The sequence below is a fragment of the Monodelphis domestica genome, chromosome 1 (genome assembly GCF_027887165.1).
Source record: "Monodelphis domestica isolate mMonDom1 chromosome 1, mMonDom1.pri, whole genome shotgun sequence".
NCBI classification, from domain to species: domain Eukaryota; kingdom Metazoa; phylum Chordata; class Mammalia; order Didelphimorphia; family Didelphidae; genus Monodelphis; species Monodelphis domestica.
This window is the reverse complement of record NC_077227.1, coordinates 321479216-321499993: the sequence shown is the minus strand read 5'-3', so window position 1 is coordinate 321499993 and position 20778 is coordinate 321479216. Positions and strand designations below refer to the sequence as shown.

The 20778-nt window shown below is 35.4% G+C and overlaps 1 protein-coding gene across 20 annotated transcripts in view; it reads left to right on the top strand.

Annotated features, from left to right (window-relative positions):
* Positions 1-20778, top strand: part of WDR20 (WD repeat domain 20) — a 130118-nt gene that overhangs the window by 21630 nt on the left and 87710 nt on the right. The window contains exon 1 of one of the 20 annotated variants that reach the window (XM_056811241.1): positions 18730-19263. The exons of the other annotated variants lie outside the window; for them this stretch is intronic. The gene's annotated coding sequence lies outside the window, so the exon portion shown is untranslated. Of the gene's footprint in view, positions 1-18729; positions 19264-20778 lie in introns of those variants that run through there. 20 annotated transcript variants of the gene reach the window in all.

The following is a 20778-nucleotide window of genomic DNA, read 5'->3' as shown; positions in this document are numbered from 1 at the left end:
AAATAGTATGATTAATGGTCACATACTCAGTTCTAGGTGCTTTATATAACATTAATTACAACTTTTTGTTGTCTTTCTGTTTGCAAAATAGTAATGAATAATGCTTAAGATACTATACCTAAATGTACTATACCCAAATAGGACACATTTCTTTTCCTGGAGTTAAACCATATGTGTATATATAACATATGCATAATTGCACACAAAATTCATACTGATATATAAATTTCTGTGGAAAATTCAAACAGATAAAGAAATTTCTTATCTGCATGAGTTTGCACAGAAATAAAAACAATATTATATTTGTACATACGTAAATCTGTATAGATATAACCTATGTTTATAAGTAAATACTAATGAACTAATAAACTATATTAGAATAATTTATTAATGTTCTAATGACCAACAATAGGGATAGCTTAGAAAATTTGTTAAAAGTCTTCAGGAATATAGGAACAGACATGAACTTAAGTATAGAAGTTAGATTACATTATGATTTTAGGTTAACAGTTGTTAGGAATAGAAATTTAGTTGAATTTATAGACATTAGGAGATAAGACAGTTACATATTCAAAATACTGTTGAAATTATTTAAAATTGTTACATGGTTTATTATTATGTTAAACTATATTCGTGTAAAATCCCTATGTACCTTAAGCCATTTTTCTATACCCAAACTTAGCATAGAATTAGATAGAATAGTTAAGATAGATTAGGATTTATCGTTTTGAGAGGGTAAAGGAATGTTAACATAGTATTGGGTTAAGAATTAGATAGTTAGAAAATTGACAAGATATATCTAAAAGGTAAGTAACGCCAATACAGGATTGCTGGTTGCATCCTTTACAAAGACTAAAGGGGGGATTTGTAATGTTGTGGAAGATTTGGAAGAAAAAATTTGCAAAAGAGCTGGAGTAGCTGGGACTACTGAGCTGTCACTCAAGAGAACATTCTAATTGGAATGATGACCAGAAAAGACTGTTGATAAAGGAGGAGACAAACTGAAATCTGGGTCTCTTTGCCTTGGGGACAGAAAGGAAGAAGGGTCTCTTGGCTTGGGGACAGACGGAAGAAAGGAAGGAAAGAAGGAAGAGGAAGGAAGAGAGAGAGAGAGAGAGAGAGAGAGAGAGAGAGAGAGAGAGAGAGAGAGAGAGAGAGAGAGAGAGAGAGAGAGAGGGAGAGAGGGAGAAAGGGAGGGAGAGAGAGAGAGACTCTCTGATTTCTCTGTTGTGCTATAGTGACTGAATTTCCAGGCCTGTTAATGAATTTCCCAATTTGAACTATATTTCACCATCCTCCAACCTAGGAATTATTCTAGTGTTAGGGAAATCCCAAACCCTCTTTCCTTCCATTTCCTTATCTTTCCCTTCTTCCCCAATAAACCCCTTACTTAATCTTAGAGAAGAGAAAGAATATTTTATTTGAGACATCATGAAACTCACCGAGTTGATTGAGAGAGATCAACAGAAGAATCAATTGGAAGGGCAGGGAAGAAGGGAGGAGGGACAAGGAGGGAAGAGAACCAGGGAGGGTGAAGGGAGGAGATTGGCAGATCTGATCTTTAGTTATCATTTATCACTCAAATAATCTCTATTATAACTCCCTTTTATACCACATTAGGAAATTTTTGTCCATTTCCTTGTTTTTTTCTGTCATTTGGTGCTATATTTTTTCTGGTTCTCTTTTTTTACTTTGCATTTTTTTCTACTCAATGAAAACATTTTTCCATCTTTTAATATTATTCTTACTTGTCAAGCTGCATTATGTCCTGTTATTGTATTAATGTACTGAAGTTAATTTAACCATTCCTCTATTGTTATTTAGGCCATTTCCTACTTTTTGCATTTACAAGTAATGCTGATAAAATCTTTCCTTTGTGTTTAAAAATATTTTATTGATGTGGTCATCTTTTTTTTTTAATCAGTACTTTCAGGAATATTCCCAAATGAAATTACTGGGTCAAAAGATATAAAATTTTAAAAACATACAATCAGATTGCTTTCTTAAAAGATTTTGCTATTTTGTGATTCCATCATTGAGGAAGAAGTTCATCAATTTCTTTATACCCCTACTAACACTGGATTTCATTGCTTTGAATTATTTTGGTCAATTTGAGCATAAGGTGGCACCTCATAGGCATTTAAAAAAAAATAAAAACCCTTCCCTTCCTTCTTGGAATCAATACTGTGTATTGGTTCCAAGGCAGAAGAGTGGTAAGGGCTAGGCAATGAGGGTTAAGTGACTTGCCCAGGATCACACAGCTGGGAAGTGTCTGAGGCCAGATTTGAACCTAGGACCTCCTGTCTCTAGGCCTGGATCTCAATCCACTGATCTACCCAGCTGCCCCCCTCATAGTCATTTTAACTTGCCTCTCTGATTATTAATGAGTTTAAACAGTTTTTCAACTAATTTCCAACAGTTTGTATTTCTTTTAAAATTATCCATACATGTTCTTTGAATCATCCATTAAGGACTAGGAACTATTTTTGTAAAATTTCAACTGCTTCATTAATATTTTAGATGTCAACATTTTATCTATCATAACAATAATATTTTCTGCAATCTGTGTTTTTATTTTGTACAGAACTTTTATTGATTACATAATCAAAAGTATCTTGCTAGCATTCCTTTTTTGTTTTCTAGAAAGTTACTTCAGTATTCTTGATATAAACATTACATTTTTCTCCCATCTTTTTAAAATAATCATTAAGCTTATAAAAATTTATATCTTTGGTTATATCAGATTTATTTACAAATATACCTCTCCTTTGCCCAGCTATCTTTCCCTTGTAACAGAATTTTTAAAACAAACATTTCCTTGAAATCAATTAACACATCAACTTCATTTGTTAAACTATATTTCTTTCCACATTTGTATCTCTCGGGTACCTCTCCAAGGAAGGGAGACAGGGAATGTATTGTCTCACTCTTCTCTAATTCTAGCCTTAATCATTACAACTACACAATATCTAGTTTCGTTTTATTTTTTTCTGCTTATATTGTTGTAGTCATTCTGTCGTTTTCATTTTCTGCATTTCCTTTACTTTCCCTTGTCTACTGAATTCTTCATATTCCTCATTTCTAATAGTACAAAACTGTGCCATCTTATTTCTGTATATAATAAGTATATTTTAAGTACATATGGTGCTTGGGGTATTTAGGGAAGACTGGTACTTCTGGTATGAGGGCTTGCTGAATGTTTTTCAGGGATACTTTCCTCCTTTGGTACTCAACTGTTACCCAATTCTCAACTTGTGGCTCCAAGAAGTTGTAGCATGAGTTGTAGCATGTATAGCAACTGCACTCTGGTAAATAAACTCAGCAGGCAGGCTAAACCAGTTTGAGGGTGATTGACAGTCCTCAAACCCATTGGTGAATTAGAGGAATGTCTTCCTCAGGCATGTGAATACATCCTCCAGTGGAAGGGATAGATGAGAACAGTTTGTTTCCTTGGCCACGAAAGCAGTTGAAGCAGATTCTGCAGAATGCTTAGAACTTGGTTAGACATCAAGGAAGCCAAGGTCATCCACTGCATCTACTGCCTCCTGAGCTATCACCAGTCTCATCCTGACTTTACTCTTGCCACTTTCCAATGATGGAAGAGAGAGTGAGGCTAAGGACTCTGTGCAGCTCTACCTCATTTATATCCAGTTCACACACAAGTCAAAATATTACCTTGTGATGTCCTTGGTCCTCTTTGAAAACAAAAGATGAACAACTTACGTTACATTATTCTGTTAACTTAGACATATAACATTATAAAACAAGCACATTATATATAAGTATGTGCTATATATAAGTATATATTAGGTATGTTATAGTTATAGCTTATATATATGTATTAAATTAAATGCACCATAATAAATGAAGAATATGGAAAATTCAGTAAATATGAGAAAACTTATGAACTGCAGCAGAAAAAGGTAAGCAGAAACAGGAAAACAATAGACTCAATGACTACAGCAATAAAAGAAAAAAAAGATGAAACTAGACACTGTATAATTATGATTAATGTTAGCCTTGAGAAGAGATGAGACAATATACCTTTCTTTCTTGAAGAAATAAAGGGCCTTTGATGTGGACTGTAACACATGCTGATAAACACAATTGATAATGTTGGCCGATTTTGTGAAAATGTTGAATTTTTCATTTTGCTTTACCTCTTAATTTTACAATGGAAAACTCACTGGTTAGGAGAAGAAAAAGGTTTATTTGTAAGTGAATATGATATAAAACGATATTTATTTTATATTATACATATATAAGAGAACATAAAAATGAATATGAATTATATTTCCTATATATTTGTCGAGATGTATCTATATATACTTATTAAGTTTATTCAGCTTCACATCACTGAGTTATATGTAGTATGCAATGTATATATACAATGTAGCATTGTATATTTGGTAGCTGCTCTTCCCGTTTTTGTTATCTTTTCATGCCATTTCTGTGCCCTCATGGAGCATACCAAAGATTACAATTTTAGAGTTCAAAAATAGTAACACCACTGTTTTTGATCGAGGAAATAATTTATTATAAAAGTCTTGGTTGATTTTACCCTCTGCATTTTTTTCCCTATTATGTTTCCAGTTTCATCCTTAAATATTTTGGGGATAGTTTGACTTAATTTAGTTTCTTATCAAATTTTCTGTTTTGTTATTTTCTTTCACTAATTGTCATTTTATGAGGTGATACTTTTATGATTTTTTTTAACCCTTATTTTCTGTTTTAGTATCAATTCTAAGACAGAAAAGGAGCAAGAGTTAGGCAATTGGAGTTAAGTGATTTACCTAGGGTCATAGAGCCAGGAAGTGTTTGAGACCAGATTTAAACATAGGTCCTCCCAACGCCAGACCTGGCATTTTCCATTGTGCTTTGAGGTGATATTTCTCATAAACTCCCATCATCCTCAGCTGATATGTATCTTGAAGAGGTTATGAACCTTCAATGTAGTTTAGAAATCTTTGAGCTCTTCCATTTCTGACTAACCATATTTTCCAATTCACATTTTACACTTATTCTCCAGACTTGCTTTTGCTTTTAAGTTACTCAGTAATTTGGAGGATATTTAGAAGTTTCTCAAAGAAATACTTACTTTTGCTTCTTCACCCCTGCCCCCCACTCCACTCCCTAAGTCTTTGCAACAGATTTTGGCCCTTAAATAAATAAATACCTTCATTGTAGTCTTACAACTTGTCTTCATTCTAAGAACAACAATACAAGATGACCAAGTATTCCCATGAATTGAGTTCACCATAAAGTTGACTTTGCCATTTTCTTTATTGGCCTTTCCGAAAAGAACCTGGAAGTTGTCTTACCATCTAAATTCAACTTATTTTAATCATTTAGTAAGGGCAGAGTAAAACAATTTGTAATTGGGCAAATAATATGATTCAAATGTCCATACCTTTTGACCCAGAGATTTCACTGTTAGCATATGCTCATAAAAGATCATTGACAAAAAGGAAGACTCCATATGCACTCACATATATGTAGAAATCATAAGCATTTATTAAGTGCTTCTTTTGTGCTAACAGTGTGCTTTAAGAGCTGGGCATACAAAGAAAGGCAAAAGGGCAAAATCTCACATTCTAATGGGGGAGTCAACATGCAAACAAACAAGCTATATAAATGAATGGGGAATAATTAACAGAGGGAACACACTAGATAATGAGTTCAGTGTCAAATATGTTGAGTTTAAGGTGTCTATTGGACATTATTTTGAGATGCCTGTGAGAGGTGGTTGGAGATTCAAGATTAGAAATCTCACAGCCCTTGTAGGGGCAGAAACTGGAAATAAAGTAGATGCCCATTAAAGTGGGGAATGGCTAAACAAAATGTGGTACATGAATGTAGTGCTTACCAGTTCTGTAAGAAACTATGAATATCATGAATATGGAGAAGCATAGAAAGAATTAATGCAAAACTTAGTAAACAGAACCAAAAAAACAGTATACACAGTGACTACAAAGATGTAAACAGAACAATAACTACAAAATAGTAAAATAAAAACCAGTTTTGCAAAATCTTAAAGAACAAATGCCCTAAAGAAGATATATACTACCCTCTTTGTGGAGGTGCCCATTGGTGTGGAAGATTGCTTTTAATATCATTTTGGGTTGGGTTTTTTTCCCCCTATGTATTGATTACCTAGATTGTTAAGTTTGTCTTCCTTTTTTTTGTTTTTTGTTTTTCTTTTAAAAATAGTCTTTGTTGGGTTGGCTCTATGAGAGAGGAAAAAGGGATTAAAGAATAAAATATAGGCAACATAAAAACAATGTCAATACAGAAAAAAAATTTTTAAAGAAAGGACAGAATTCTCACATTTAGAGTACTTGTGGTTACATGAGTGTTTATAGATACCTAAAATCTTTTATGTAAAACCATTTCCCCTATTGCTATTGTACTAAATATTTTGAATATAGATGTGGAAGGAAGCTTCACAAGCCTGCAGTGCTATATTCTTTTCCTGACATTTGCTTTCTTTTGTAAATGTCCTTGCTAGCCAGACAAATACAATCATCTTGATTGATTAAAGATGGGAAGTGGCAAAAAAAGCATAGAAGGGAAAACAAAGCAATCATCAACTCCCAATGGAGAAAAACATAAGGGCAATGCTGCAACCAGGGGGTAGGTGGGCATGTATAATCAAAGAATGGCACAGCTATAAGAGGGCAGATACTATAGGAATTAAATATATTTTCTAATAATGGACTAAAACAGTGATATAAAAATCCCCAAACTAGGTAATCATAAAATAGTTCAGACATAGCTTTATTTTTTGCTGAGGTAACTTTTTTAGGCATTTATCTTTCTAAGTAGTTATACTTTCTAAGTAAAAGTTTAATTTGACAGTATTACTTTCAATTCCCTAATCATGATGAGGGCAAGAATTATCTTTGCTTTTATATTTGTTTATCCAGTACTTGGTACTTAGTGAGCATTTAATTTTTTTTGTATCCAAATGGAATAAGAAGTCAGCCTGAAATTTAAAATGTCCTAAGAACAGTCTGCTTAATAAGTAAAAGTACCTTAAAGATGTTGCCTGTGTTTAGTAAAGGTGCAAGCAGAATTAACTCTCCCTAGTTCGATCACTTGGCCTTTAAAAATACTGACACTTAATAATCTCTGCCTACCCCTTTCATCTAGTACTGCCTTGTTGTTGCTGACATGGGTCAAAAAGTAAGCTCACAAGAGGGTAATGTGCTCAAATCTGGATTATAGAAGGAAGGATATTGTTGATTTTTAATAGCTGTATTTCATATAATTATATCTCCTTATAAAAGTGTCATTTACATTTGATTCAAGGTTAAAGCAAATTAAGTTGTCTTTTTTTAAAAGCCCTTACCTTTGGTCTTAGAATCAATTCTAAGGCAGAAGAGCAGTAAGGGTTAGGCAATGGGGGTTCAGTGACTTACCTAGGGTCACACAGCTATGAAGTGTCTGAGGTTAAACTTGAACCCAGGACCTCCTGTGTCTGGGCCTGGCTCTCAATCCACTGAGCTACTTAGCTTTCCCATGTCCTTTATTTTTAAAGAGGATCAAGGACATAATGGGGTGATTTAAGTGAGTCAGAGTTATACCAAATATTCAGTCTCACTCTCTTCCAGTCATCAAAGTATTGTATTTAGCTCTATAATGTGCTAAATAACTTGTTTTTTACTTTAAGAAAGTACATTAGAAAAAAAATTGAGACTCAGAAATTAAAATATTTCTAGGGAATTTTCCCTGATTTGTTCTTAGCCTGTCATTTTGCTCGTAGGCAATTATTGAGCATAATTTGGAGTTCAACCCATTCAAAGCTTTGTAAAAAAAGACACAATTCTTGCTGTTCTTAGATGGCAATGCTTCTCACATTTGGAAAAGTCTAGGTTTTAGTCTGGATTTTATCATTGATTTGTGATGTGACAATGGACAATATACTCTTTTTTAAACATCATCTTATACCTTTCACATCAAAACAGTAATTTATATTTTTTTCTGTACCAAAAGTGTTTTTCTCATACCCTAGAGAGTAAACAGGGCAAAGATTTTTATTCCCAATTTAAGTTAAATTGGGGGAACTTGTGACTTCTCTATAGTCATAGAAGAATTAGACCAACCATAGTAAGTTTGGGAATAACTATTTATAGGACAATTTGACCTTTTTCTCTTCTCATGTTTAAAATGTATATTTGCATGTTATTTTATTGTTGCCTAATCATTTCAGTCACATCTGAAATGTATTACTTTTTATAACCCTGTTTCAGGGGTTTTCTTGGCATAAACACTGGAGTAAAACTGAGGCAAACGGGATTAAATGACTTGCCCAGGGTCACACAGCAATGAAAGGTCTGAGGCTAGTTTTGAATCCAGGAAAATGAGTCTTCCTGGCTCCAGGCCTGACACTCTATCCATTTTGTCATCTAGCTGTCTCATATGGCAAGTGAAGTATCATTAAACTCCAGATTGGAACAAGCTCCAAAACCAAACCATTTCCAACAGATGGAGGAATAGATTATTAAAATTTTAAATTTATTATAAAAATATAATTTTCACTCTACAATAGTTAATTTATTTAGTTTGTAAATACATTTACATTATTTTACTTTAGTAAAAAATTTTTCATTCGAAGAAATAACTAACCATATTTAAGAACTCTCACTGGGAAAATCTTCCTTGAATTAAAATCCTCATGCTGCAATTTAAACCCACTGCATTTTGTATTTGTGATATTGAAAAACATTGTCACTACTTTGTTTACCTTCAGAGGATGAACAGGTGCATTGTGGCATGTAATTATTTGAGCATGAGCATCTGGATCTTGAGCTACTGCTACTCTCAACAACCCTCATTAATTTAGGCCTCCTAGAATTTTCTCTTCAGCTGTTCCTTTTTGCTCAGAGTGGAAAAACTGCTTGTTAAAGTTGAAAGAGCTGCATATATTTGAAAGAAAAGATGGAGGTAGTTTGTAAGTGATTTAAAAAATGTTTGACATGTCCAGTTCAAAACTATACTTGTCCCCAGAATGTATAATCAGTATATTACTTCTAAGACTTGACAGTTCTAATAATTACTATGTCCTTTGGTAATTCAAGTGGGAAGGAGTGATATAACTACATGAATCCTGGAAAGAATCTCTAGGGATTAGTGAAATCCTGGATGGGAAACTGAAGAATAAAGGAACACTTATGTTAATTTTACTATTTTCAACTCTAAGTAGGGGAGCATTTGGGAATTGAATAACTGACTAAAAAAGATATGTCAAAGGACAGAATTTGACTTTATGGACTATGACAGCATATGAGAAAGATACAGCTTTCGGCCATGGGTGGGTTGTATTTAAGCTAAAATAGATAAAATATATGTAATGTACAGTGATTCCTTACCTATCGCAGGAGTCATGTTCCAGAGACCCCTGCAACAGGTAAAAATTTGCAAAGTATTGGCATTCACTGCCAGAAACCTTAGAAGGTGCCAAATTTGGGCCGCATAGGGCTTGAAATAAATTCAAACTCTTATGAAAACTTCACAAAACCACAACACCACTAAGCAACACTATGCACAGCGATCTGATATTGATGTGAAGTGGACAAGGAGAGATGCTGAACATATGAGCACAGTGTGGGAGAGCAAATAGACCAATGCTGCAGTCTCTGAGCCTTATTAGCACCCAGGATACAGAACACAGCACTGTCATTGGTTGCTTTTCATTCCATCAGCCAATAGTGTGATGTGTACAATCTCACCTTGGCAAACTTGTGCAAGTGGTAATACAGTAGTCATCTACAAAATCTTGCAATATAGCAAAAACTCTGCAATACAGAATTAGATTTTTTTTTAAACCCACAATACAGTGAGACTGTGATATGTAAACCATGATATAGTGAGGGACAACTATACTGCTTTTGAGTTCTTTTCTTTTTTTACATTTTTACAGATGTACAGAATCTCACTAATCCCATTTGTGTATGCCTTTTTGTTTCTATTTTTTAAATTACATATCTATATTTTAAAAAAATAATAAAAAATCCACCATCTCTCTTCCCAGATTGAGAATGAAAGAAAAACAAAACTGCTCTTAAAACACGTATAGTCATTTGTTTTTCTTGACTGTACATCAGCCATGTTAAAAAAGCTCAGCCAAACAAAAAGTCTCATTCTGTACTCTTTGAGTTTTTCACCTATCTGGAGGTGGTTAGCATATTTCATCATTAGTTCTCTACAATTGTGGTTGAGTATTACAGTGATCAGAGTTCCTAATTCTTTCAAAGTTGTTTGTCTTTATCATATGTATGGCTGTTGTAGAAATTGTTTTTCTGGTTCTGTTCACTTCACTCTGCATTTCAATTAAGTCTTTCCCAGATTCTCAGACATTACAGTAGCAGTCCATTGTATTTATATTCTATAATTCAGTCAGCCATTCTTTACTATATTGGCACCCTTTTGGATTCTTTGCAACCTCAAAAGGAGCTGAAAATATTTTTGCACATTCTTAAAGTCTCTTTTGCTTAAGATTAAGCCCTTCTACTAATTCCCTCTTTTGCCATTTTTCTATTGAGCAAAATGTATTTTTCATAGCTATGTGTGTATTCTTCCCTTCTTTGATTAAGATGAGAGCAAGATTCAAGTGTCAGCGACTCCCCTTTTTACATAGCTATCCACTTGCACATCTCAATTATGTTGAATAACTTCCCTAAATTCCCTTTCCCTTCCTTCCCCCATACCCCTGCAATTTGTCGATTTTCTTCTCTTAAGATCATCTAGATATTAACAGAATCATTCCCATGCCTTCTGTCTTATTGGTTTCTCTATGATCCCTAATAATAGGATTAAGTAAGTACACATGTATCATCTCCCCATATTATAATGTGAACATTTCACCTATGCTTAGTCCTTTTTTTTCATTCATGTTTACATTTTTATGTTTCTCCTAAGTCCTGTGTTTCTGCACAGCTCTGACCTTTTCATCAGGAAGACTTGGAAGACCACTATTTCATTAAAGTTCCATTTTTTACTTCTTACTATATTCAGTTTTACTGGATAAGTTATTATTGGCTCTAAGCCTGCTACAGTGTCATATTCCAAGCTCTTCTCTCCTTAGAAAGGCTGCTAAGCTCTGATTGCAGTATTTTTTCTTTGACCTGGAAACTTTGAATTTGGGCTGTTAATGTTCTTAGAAATTTCATTCAGGGCTTTCTTTCTTAAAGTAACTAATGACTTCTTCTCTACTTTTATGTCTGGGCAGTTTTCTTGAAATATGCTATGTTTTGGTCATGATACTTAGGTAGTCTATAATTCTTAAATTTTTTCCTTCTCAGTGTCTTTTCTGGATTTGTTATTTTTACTATGAGATATCTTAACAGCTAGGTGGCACAGCAGACCCTAGTTCAGACCCAGCCTCAGATACTTAGTAGCTCTGTGACCTTGTGTGGGTTGTTTAACCTCTGTCAGTTTAGTTTCTTCAACTGTACAATGGGGATTCTAATAATACTATCTCATAGGGTTATTTTAAGGATTAAATGAGATAATATTTGGAAAGCACTTAGCATAGTGCTTGGCACGTAACTTACTAAATACTTACTATCTTTCTCCCTCATATTTTCTACTTTTTTTCCCCCAGTCTTTCAATTTTGTTTTGACATTTCTTGTTTCATGGAGTCTTTAGCTTCTATTTGGTTCCTCCTAATTTTCAGGGAGTTTATTGCTTGGGTAAGGTTTTATACCTCTTGACCCAAACTGTTAATTGCCATTCCAATTCTTTCACAATTTTTTCCTCTAATGCATTGACAAAAACTTTATATTCTAATCATTTCTTTCAGGAATTCTAGTTGAATTTGTACTCATGCTGTTTTTCTTTGAGGCATGCTTATAGATGTTTGAGTCATTTTCTTCTGGGTTTGTATCTTAAGAACTCCTGTCATCATAATGGTCTTTTATGGTACAATTAATTTTTTTGTTCTTCCATTCATCAGATTTGATGTTAGTGCTTTCAGTGGAAAGGTCTGTACTGGTCCTGTTGCTGCTTTCTTAGGATATTGATGATTATACTGTTTCATCTCTGGAACAGCTCAGGTTGGGGACCTGCCAGTTTTTAGCCCTTTCAAAGTTTAATCTTCTACATGCTAAAGTCTGTTTGCTGCTTCTCTGGTCTGAGCTCTGCGAGTTTCTGATGTGGGTTTGAGTCTAAATAGATATTTGTTGGGCTCAACCACTATCAGCCCACTGGGTACCCCTTCTGGTTCAGAGTAACAAAACCGTAGGTGTTCCATGGATTTGGGATTGTTACCCTGTTTTGGTTATCCCTTTGCAAACTTCAGAGCCACACTGTTACCGCTTGCTTCTGAATCTGTTTCTTTTCCCGTATTTTGCCCAGGCTCTCCTAACTCAAGAACAATAACCTTAATTACAGTTCAAGGTTCACCCTCTATATGGGACCCAGAACAGCATAGTGGGTAACAAATTTCACTTCGTCCCTATCTCCATCAAGGTGCCCTAATAAGGATCTGGAATCTCTTCTTGTCCTTTGGTGCAGCTTCTACCTGGGCATTAGAGGGTTCCATATAACCATTTCTCATCAAACATACATATTTCTATCTTCTAATGTCTACATGGGCTGGAAAAATGACTTGTAACTTTGTCTTAGATTTCTCTGTCAGGACTTGATCTAGTACATTTTCTAGGTCTGCTCCTTCCTGTGTATTCTTTGGCATAACAAAAGTTTGGTTTTGTAAAAGTTTATGACAAAGATCACAGGTTTTTAGTGGACTCCAAGACCAGTATGAAACAATACTATAAATTGGCAGCCAAAAAAATTCAGTGTGATCTTAGACCGCATTAAGGGAAAGCATATACCATTTAGGAATAAGAAAATTACATACTATGCTCTCCCCTAATCAGGCCATATCTAGAATTTTGTGTTTACTTCTGAATTACATATTTTAGGAATCTCAGTAATGGGGAGGAGGGGGTAGTAAACCCACAACAATCAGGATAATCTAGTACTTCCAAGTCATGCTATATTAGTTGAAGGAGCTAGAGTCCTTTAACTTGGAGAAGAAACTTGGAGGGAAGGTGGTACATGTTTTAAATTACCTAAAAGATTGTCTCATTGGGTGAGATTAGGTTTGTTTTGCTTGATCCCAGAGGGCAGAAATAAGAACAATAGCAAAGAAGCTAATTTTGGGTTAATATAAGTAAAAATCTCCTAGCTATTTTGGATATACAAATTATAATGATCTGCCTTAAAGAGGTCAAGTTCACCCTTGATTGATAGTGGTTTTTAACAGAGGCAAAACATTTTGAAGATGTTATGGAAGGGATTCTTGTGCTAATGTAGGCTGGACTTTATAATTAACAACATTTGGAGGATCCCTTTCCATTCTATTCTGATCAAAGAAACTGGGCATGTGATGAAAAGACTAATAATAGCAAATGGGTCATGATCCCTTCAAATATTTGAAGAATTGATATGTGGAAGAGAGATTAGATTTATTCCACTTGCTTTAAGACTAACCAATGGAAGCTAGTGAAGAAGAACCATATTTAGCTTGAAATAACCTAAACTAATTGTCCAGAAATGGACAGGTCCTGCTTCAGCAGTTTCAACAACTGTGTCATTTCAAACAAAGAAAGTCTTCAAAGGGAGTCAGGGGTAACCACTTATTAGAAATGCTTTAGATATGCTAGATTTGATATATATACTCTGAAGTGGTTTTTCAACATGTAAGATTGTATGGTTATGGGGTTACTTTCAGAGACAAAAAGGAAACAGTTCCTGCCCAAAGGAACTTTAAATTCACTGGGAAGGAATATAGTAACATGTACATCAAATAAATATAAAGTATAAGATGACAAGGACCAAATGAGGCCACGTTAAGTCAGTAGCACCAGGTAAGTGCTATAGAAATATTTCCGGGAGGAAAAGAGGGAAGAGAGAACACTAACAATTGGCCAAGTCAGGGAAGGCTAAAAGGATGCAAGTACCACTTGAGCTTTGGATTGAAGAAAGCTAAAGATTTTGAAAGGTAGAAGTGAGTAGACCACATTCCATGTGGGATGGGCATGAGAGACAGTCAGTGAAAAAATGCACGACTGCAGAATGTGGCTTAATTGAGTTGGAGTAAAGCTAGTAGTCCAGTTTGACTAGAACATCGAGTGTGTAAAGGGGAGTAACGTTAGAGAAGGCTTGATTGGTACATTGTGCAGGCCCTTAAGGACCAGACTAAGGTTTTGTTTTTATGCTGAAGGCAATAGCAAACTACTGAATGTTCTTGAATAGAGGAGTGCCATGTTCAGAAATGTGTAAGTCCTCTCTTGGTCTAGTTTTTAAGTAAAATAAAGCTATAGGTATTTCCGATAGTATTTCTGGCCACTTCAAGTGAGTCTCTGTATACAATTTCCCTATCATAGATTTTACTTGCCTATTCATTCTCTCAACCTGTTCAGAGCTTTATGATGGTAAAGAACATGGAACTGTGTGTTATCCCTAGATTTTTCATACCTGTTGCAGTACTTCTGCTATGAGTTGATTACCTCCCATTTATTTATATTATCATGCATTTTAATTACTGAGTTATGTAGTGTCACAAATCATGTTATAAGTATGTCTTATATGTTACTGATCATTTTAAACTGAATATCCAAATCTGTAATGTATACAAACCGCTGTTACACAAGTCCATCTGTCATTTAGATGCAAAGCAACATCTTCATTCTTCTGTCTTCTTGCTCCAACCTGCTTCTCAGTGTTCTATGTTGATTGCAGCTATGTGTGCTTAGTGTCTTATGTATGTCATGTGGTCATATGTGGATAAAGGTAAAATTGTTTGACTTTGTTCCAGCAGCCTCTTTAGATTTCTTTTACTGTTAACTTTTTTTAAAACCAATTTAAGTGGGTGTATGTCTTGTTACTGAAGTATAATGAGATATTAGTGATAGCAGTTTAAAAATCATAAGTATAATTTCTCCACAGACTGTGGAGAAATTCTCAATGCCCTGTATTCCATCTTGCTGACCTCTGAATTGGGATTTTCTGGGCAGCCAGGGTTTACTGGGTAAGTGCCGAGTTTCTTGTCACAAGCTCTGGGGTTGCAGCTATTGGCATGGGCTTCTTTGCTATGTCTTAGGTCTGTAGGAATCCTGGTAATTTGCTCTGAGAAGAAAGACTGTGTTCAAGGAGTACTTTGAATTTGAAGATTCTAAATTCAGTCTATTTAATTCAGTTGTATTTTGGGGTTTATCTCTGAAGGCTATCAATGGATCTGATCATTACATTGCTTACTGGATTAAAACATTGTGTCTAATCTCTTGTATTATTTCCTACTACATGGTATTCAGGTTTTAAAATCATTCATAGTCTCTCTCCTAGGAAACCTTCAACTTATGATCCCTTTTGTAACTCTCTCCTCTGGGGGTTACCATTGACTACTTGTGAATATTTAGTTCTAGCTCCTGATTTGATATAATTCTGCATAGTTTCCAAATATGGGGCTTGTGCTGACCCTTGGAAATTGTGGAGATAATTTTAGGGTTGTGACTTAAAATCTAAATTAATTGGTCACCAGAGGAAAAAAAATCTCAAATAAAATACCCAAGTCAGTCTGGAAATTTATGGTAATTTTAATTAATATAGAGGGAAGGATTTTAAGGAGAAAGAGGGAAGAGGGTATAGGATTTCTTACGCCTGACCTGTGCCAGGGGAAGTTCAAGGTCTCCGCCTCTAGGTCTCTGAAGGAGATTAGAGGCTTCTAAGAGGATAAAGTTTGGAAAGTAAAGGAGGAAAAACTCAGCTGGAAACTCACCACTGAACTGGACAGTAGCTGTAGCCACACCAAGATGCTGAAAGGCCCAGCACGCCGCCACCAGCCACCTCTCCGCCGCCAAAGGTACCGGAGAGAGGAAGTGACGCGAAATATATAGATCTTTTACTCTTGTGTCCCCTTCTCGAAATTTTCGTCTACTAAGCATATCAGAGGCTTTTCTCCAGGACTGCCCATTCTTTAGTTCTCATCTTCTTTGATTAGATTATATCTTTTGAGTTACTTAACACTTCTTTGTTAAGTTCACCTTTTGTTAGTTACTTAACCTTTTTGTGATTAATTTACCCTTTATAGTTACTTAACACCTTTTTGTAGTAAGATTTAAAAACACTTAGCTTAAAGTTCTAGCTTCACTATAAAGAACTAAGTACCTTCATTGTTCAATCAGGAGATTACACTTTATTCACCATAAAGTAAGATCTAAGTCGGGTGGAGTAATTTAAAGTTCACAAAATACCTACCACTGTATTGGTTTGGGTAATTTGGTCTTCCATATTGATATGCACTATTGTAATTGTTACTAAGCTCAACGTTTCTATAGCTGTTATCCCTGTATCTATTACAACAGCTGCCTCAGTTTCCCCTAAAATTTCCACCATAATTTCTAAAGTTTTGTTGAAACGTGTCTCCATGAATGACAATCCATCATGTGACCTGGACTCCCACACAAGTAACAATGAGGGGCTTGGTTGTTGAACCCTCTTGGTGAGTTATAGACTGATCTGGGTGGTCTAAATTCTCTAACCACTGCCACTGTTTTATCTTGCATGTCAGTTTTGTTCAATTTCTGTTTTAATTCTTTAACTTCTCTTTTTAGGTCCTGTATTATCTCATTCTTTTTATCTTCCTGCTTATCCTTATCATTCTGAAAAGTATAAATAGCTATATGTCTCAGTTCATCAAGCTGCATTTCATCCCAATGTGGATATTTGACCTAAAATAATCACGTACCACAGGGGCAGCATTCTTCACAAATTTGTCTTCTAATATGGCTGACATCCTTGTCTACAAATATCCAAACCAATCCATCTCTCTGCCAAGTCAATAACTATCCAGGAAAGTGGATGGTGTTTCTCCCACTTCCTGCCTAATCCTTTCAAATTTGGACCATGTTCCTGGTCTCTTGGAACAGCCATTCATAGTTTGAATTATTGCTTCATGTGCTCTTACTAATTACCAGTATCTAGAAAATGAATGTTTCCCAGTGAGGATTTTGTTTTGGCCAGTTAGGTATATTTGGGTTCTGGTTTGTCTCTGTAATAATCTTTTGTTTCTCTCATTTTGTTAAAAGTTCATCTAAAAGAATGTAAAAATCAACGTAATTTGGGTCATACTGTTTTATAGTTTTCTTAAGTTTTTTTACAATAGCAATAGTCTCTTATTCAAAACTTGGAGACCCTTTCTTAAAAGCATCTATATCTCTTAGCAAATCCCTTGTGAAGCCTCAAATTAACTACTGGTGCTCATGGGTAAAAATTGGTACTTCCCTCAGTGGGGATAAATTCGATGGATTACTTTCCAGTGCCTTGGTTTCTCTCACAAGTTTTATTGTTTCCAAGGCAGAAGAATGGTATGGGCTAGGCAATGGGGGTCAAGAGACTTGCCCAGAGTCACAGTTAGGCAGTTTCTGAGGCCAGTTTTGAACCTAGGACCTCTTGTCTCTAGGCCTGGTTCTCAACCCACTGAGCCACCTAGCTGCCCCCTCCCCTTGTTTCTTACCCAGCTCTTCCTTCTCTGTTTCGGTCCTATTTAATTTGCTTTCTAGATAAGTAATCCTTAGTTTCAATTCATTGACTGCTATTTATCTTATAATCAGTATTTTCCAGTGGTTAAAGAAGAAGAGACCCATCCTCTTCACCATATACAGGTTTACGATTAAGCATACCACTGATGGCAGGTATGCAATGAGATCAAATAAAGTGATGAACAAAATTGACATCATAAATTGAAGTATCACCATCCCTTTAATGTACAGTGGAATAGTGTATATGAACAGTCCAGGAAGAAATTCAGTTGGGCCACATTTTGTTGTGAGAGGTTCACCTGCAAACTTCTGGGCTTTATAAGCTGGAAAAGTAGCTATCTGACTTGACTGTGCCTTTGTTACCAAACAGATCCCTCCCCTCCCCCATGACCACTCCACTGGTATTGCACAGTAAAATAGTTTTCCCCTTTTTAAATTTGAGGCTTAGCTGTTTGACTTTGTCACAATGCCTGACAGTTAAAAATGGAGCCTAGAGGGCAGCTGGGTAGCTCAGTGGATTGAGAGTCAGGCCTGGAGATGGGAGGTCCTAGGTTCAAATCTGGCCTCAGACACTTCCCAGCTGCATGACCCTGGGCAAGTCACTTGACCCCCCATTGCCTAGCCCTTACCACTCTTCTGCCTTGGAACCAATACACAGTATTGACTCCATGATGGAAGGTAAGGGTTTAAAAAAAAAATGGAACCTACATTGCATCAGGCTTGGAGGTTCTTCCTTTTCAGCTTATCAGACTGTTATGGATATTTTGTAACACAGACTGTTGAGAATATTTTGAAACTATTTATCTCTCTAAGTTGTTGTTGATAAGGAAAGGGCCAGCTGGCCTTCCTTTGAAGTTGAGGCCTAATAAGCTGAGGTGAGCAGTTGATAGGTTTCTGGCCTAGTAAAAATTTGCTGGCAGTAAAAAGTCTAGGAGACAGGTGTACAAAGTAAACCTCTAATATCTGAAAGGTTTGAAGGAATATAAGGATAATTGTAACAGGAATCAAGGATAGGGGTCCCCGAGTCTAAAAAGGGGTACCAACTCAAACCACATCCAACTCAAAGCCTCTCATGAAAACCACTTCCATCTGGGAATTCTCAGACCTGTTCAGTTTTCTTATCTCTATAACTAAACCCAATTTCTATCTATGTCTAATATCTTTATAAAAATATATAATTCTTAAAAATACTATCGCCAAAATGTTCTTCTAGTCACTATTGCACTTCCAGCCTAGTCAAGGTTGAGTCTAGTTTAGGCAGGGATAGCTTCCTGGCCTGAATAGGCCAAGAGCCTGTATTCACTCTGCTGTCTTGAAAGGATCAGAGAAAAAAGTCTTCTTTCTATCAGTCTCCTCACTCTAGCCACTGACAATCTGTCACATTCTCACTTTCCTAACTGCCAATCCAGTATTCCCAAATTTTCACAGAAAACACATGAAGAGCCAGGAAAAAGTCAGCCTCCAGGACCTAAGGCAAGAACCCGAGACAGTGACAGTTGACCAATCCAACCCTTTTCAGTACCTCAGAATTCCAGCAGGAACCCTTGCTCATAGTTCTAAGCAGGGTCTCAGACAGTGGTCTGGCATCATCTCTCCTTCTTTCCTCACCAATCTCTTAATTAAAACTCCAAATCCATAATATTCCTGATAGCTACCATATGACAGGTAGATTGGAGGAGAAAGAACATCAGTTATGAGACATTTATAATTCTCCAGGTGAGTGGTGGCCATGTGAGTGGTAGAAAGTTAGATGAAATTTTGCCATATAATTTTTCCTCAGTAATATTCTTAACCTTTGGGTTTCCTTTAGTATAAAGTATAAATTTAATCTCAAGTTCCTCTTCTCCTGATTTTACTAACTTTGTTTCTTATTGTGGCCAAACTAATATGATTGATATTCCTTTATGCTTCAGTGTTACCATTCTTTTTTCAAAAAAATTTAAACATTTAAATTTTTTCCCTCAATTACATGTAAAAACATTTTTTAACATCCATTTTTAAAATTTTGAGTTCCAAATTCTCTCCCTCTTTCCTTTACCCTCCTTGAGGGGACAAGCAATTCAATATGGATGATAAATATGTAATAATGCAAAACATTTCCATATTAGCCATGTTGTAAAAGAAAATGGAGACCCCCCCCCCCAAAAGAAAAGAAAGGAAAAAGCTATGCTTCAATCTGCATTTAAACTCCATCCCTTTTTCCACTGGAGATGAATAGCATCTTTTATCATAAATCCTTTGGAATTGTCTTGGATTATTATATTGTTGAGAACAACTAAGTCATTTACAGTTGATCATGTAATATTACTGTTTCTGTATACAATGCTGTCCTGGTTCTGCTTATTTTACTTTGCATCAGTTTGTGAAAATCTTCACAGGTTTTTCTGAAATCTTGCTCAGCAATTCTTATAGCACAGTAGTATTCTATCATAATAATACTTCAATTTATTCAGCCATTCCACAGATGATGAGCATCCTTCAATTTTCAATTCTTTACCACCACAAAAAGAACTGCTAGAATATTTTTGTACTTGTAAATTATTTTCCTGGAACAGTGAGGCAACAGAGTAGATAGAGCACGAGGCCTGGAGTTGAGAAGTTGGGAAGACGTGGGTTCAAATATGGTTAAGTGGGCAAGTCACCTAACTCCAATTGCCTAGCCTTTGCCATTCTTAAGATAAGAATTAAAGTTTTTTTCTTATTTATTTTTAAATTTTATTTTAATAGCCCATTTCCACATACGTTTTCCAAAGTTATGTGATTCATATTGTTTCCGTCCCCCTTCCCCCCCCCCCCCGGGGGTGGGGGAGGGAATTGACAAACAATTCAGTCTGGGTTATACATGTATTATCAATCAAAACACATTTCCATGGTACTTATTTTTATAGTTGGATAATCTTATAAAGCCAAAATCCCAAATAATATACCCAAATAGTCAAGTGATAAGTCATATACTTTCATCTTCATTCTGACTCCAACAGTTCTTTCTCTGAAGATGGATAGTATTCTTTTTTGTAAGTCCTTCAAAATTGTCCTAGGTCATTGTATTGCTGTTAGAAGCAAAATCTATCACATTTCATAATTTCACAATATTTCTGTGTATAATGTTCTTCTGGTTCTACTCATTTCATTCTGCATCAATTCATATAGGTCTTTCCAGTTCTTTTCATCCTGTTCATCATTCCCTATAGCACAATAGTATTCTATCACTATCAAATACCACATTTTGTT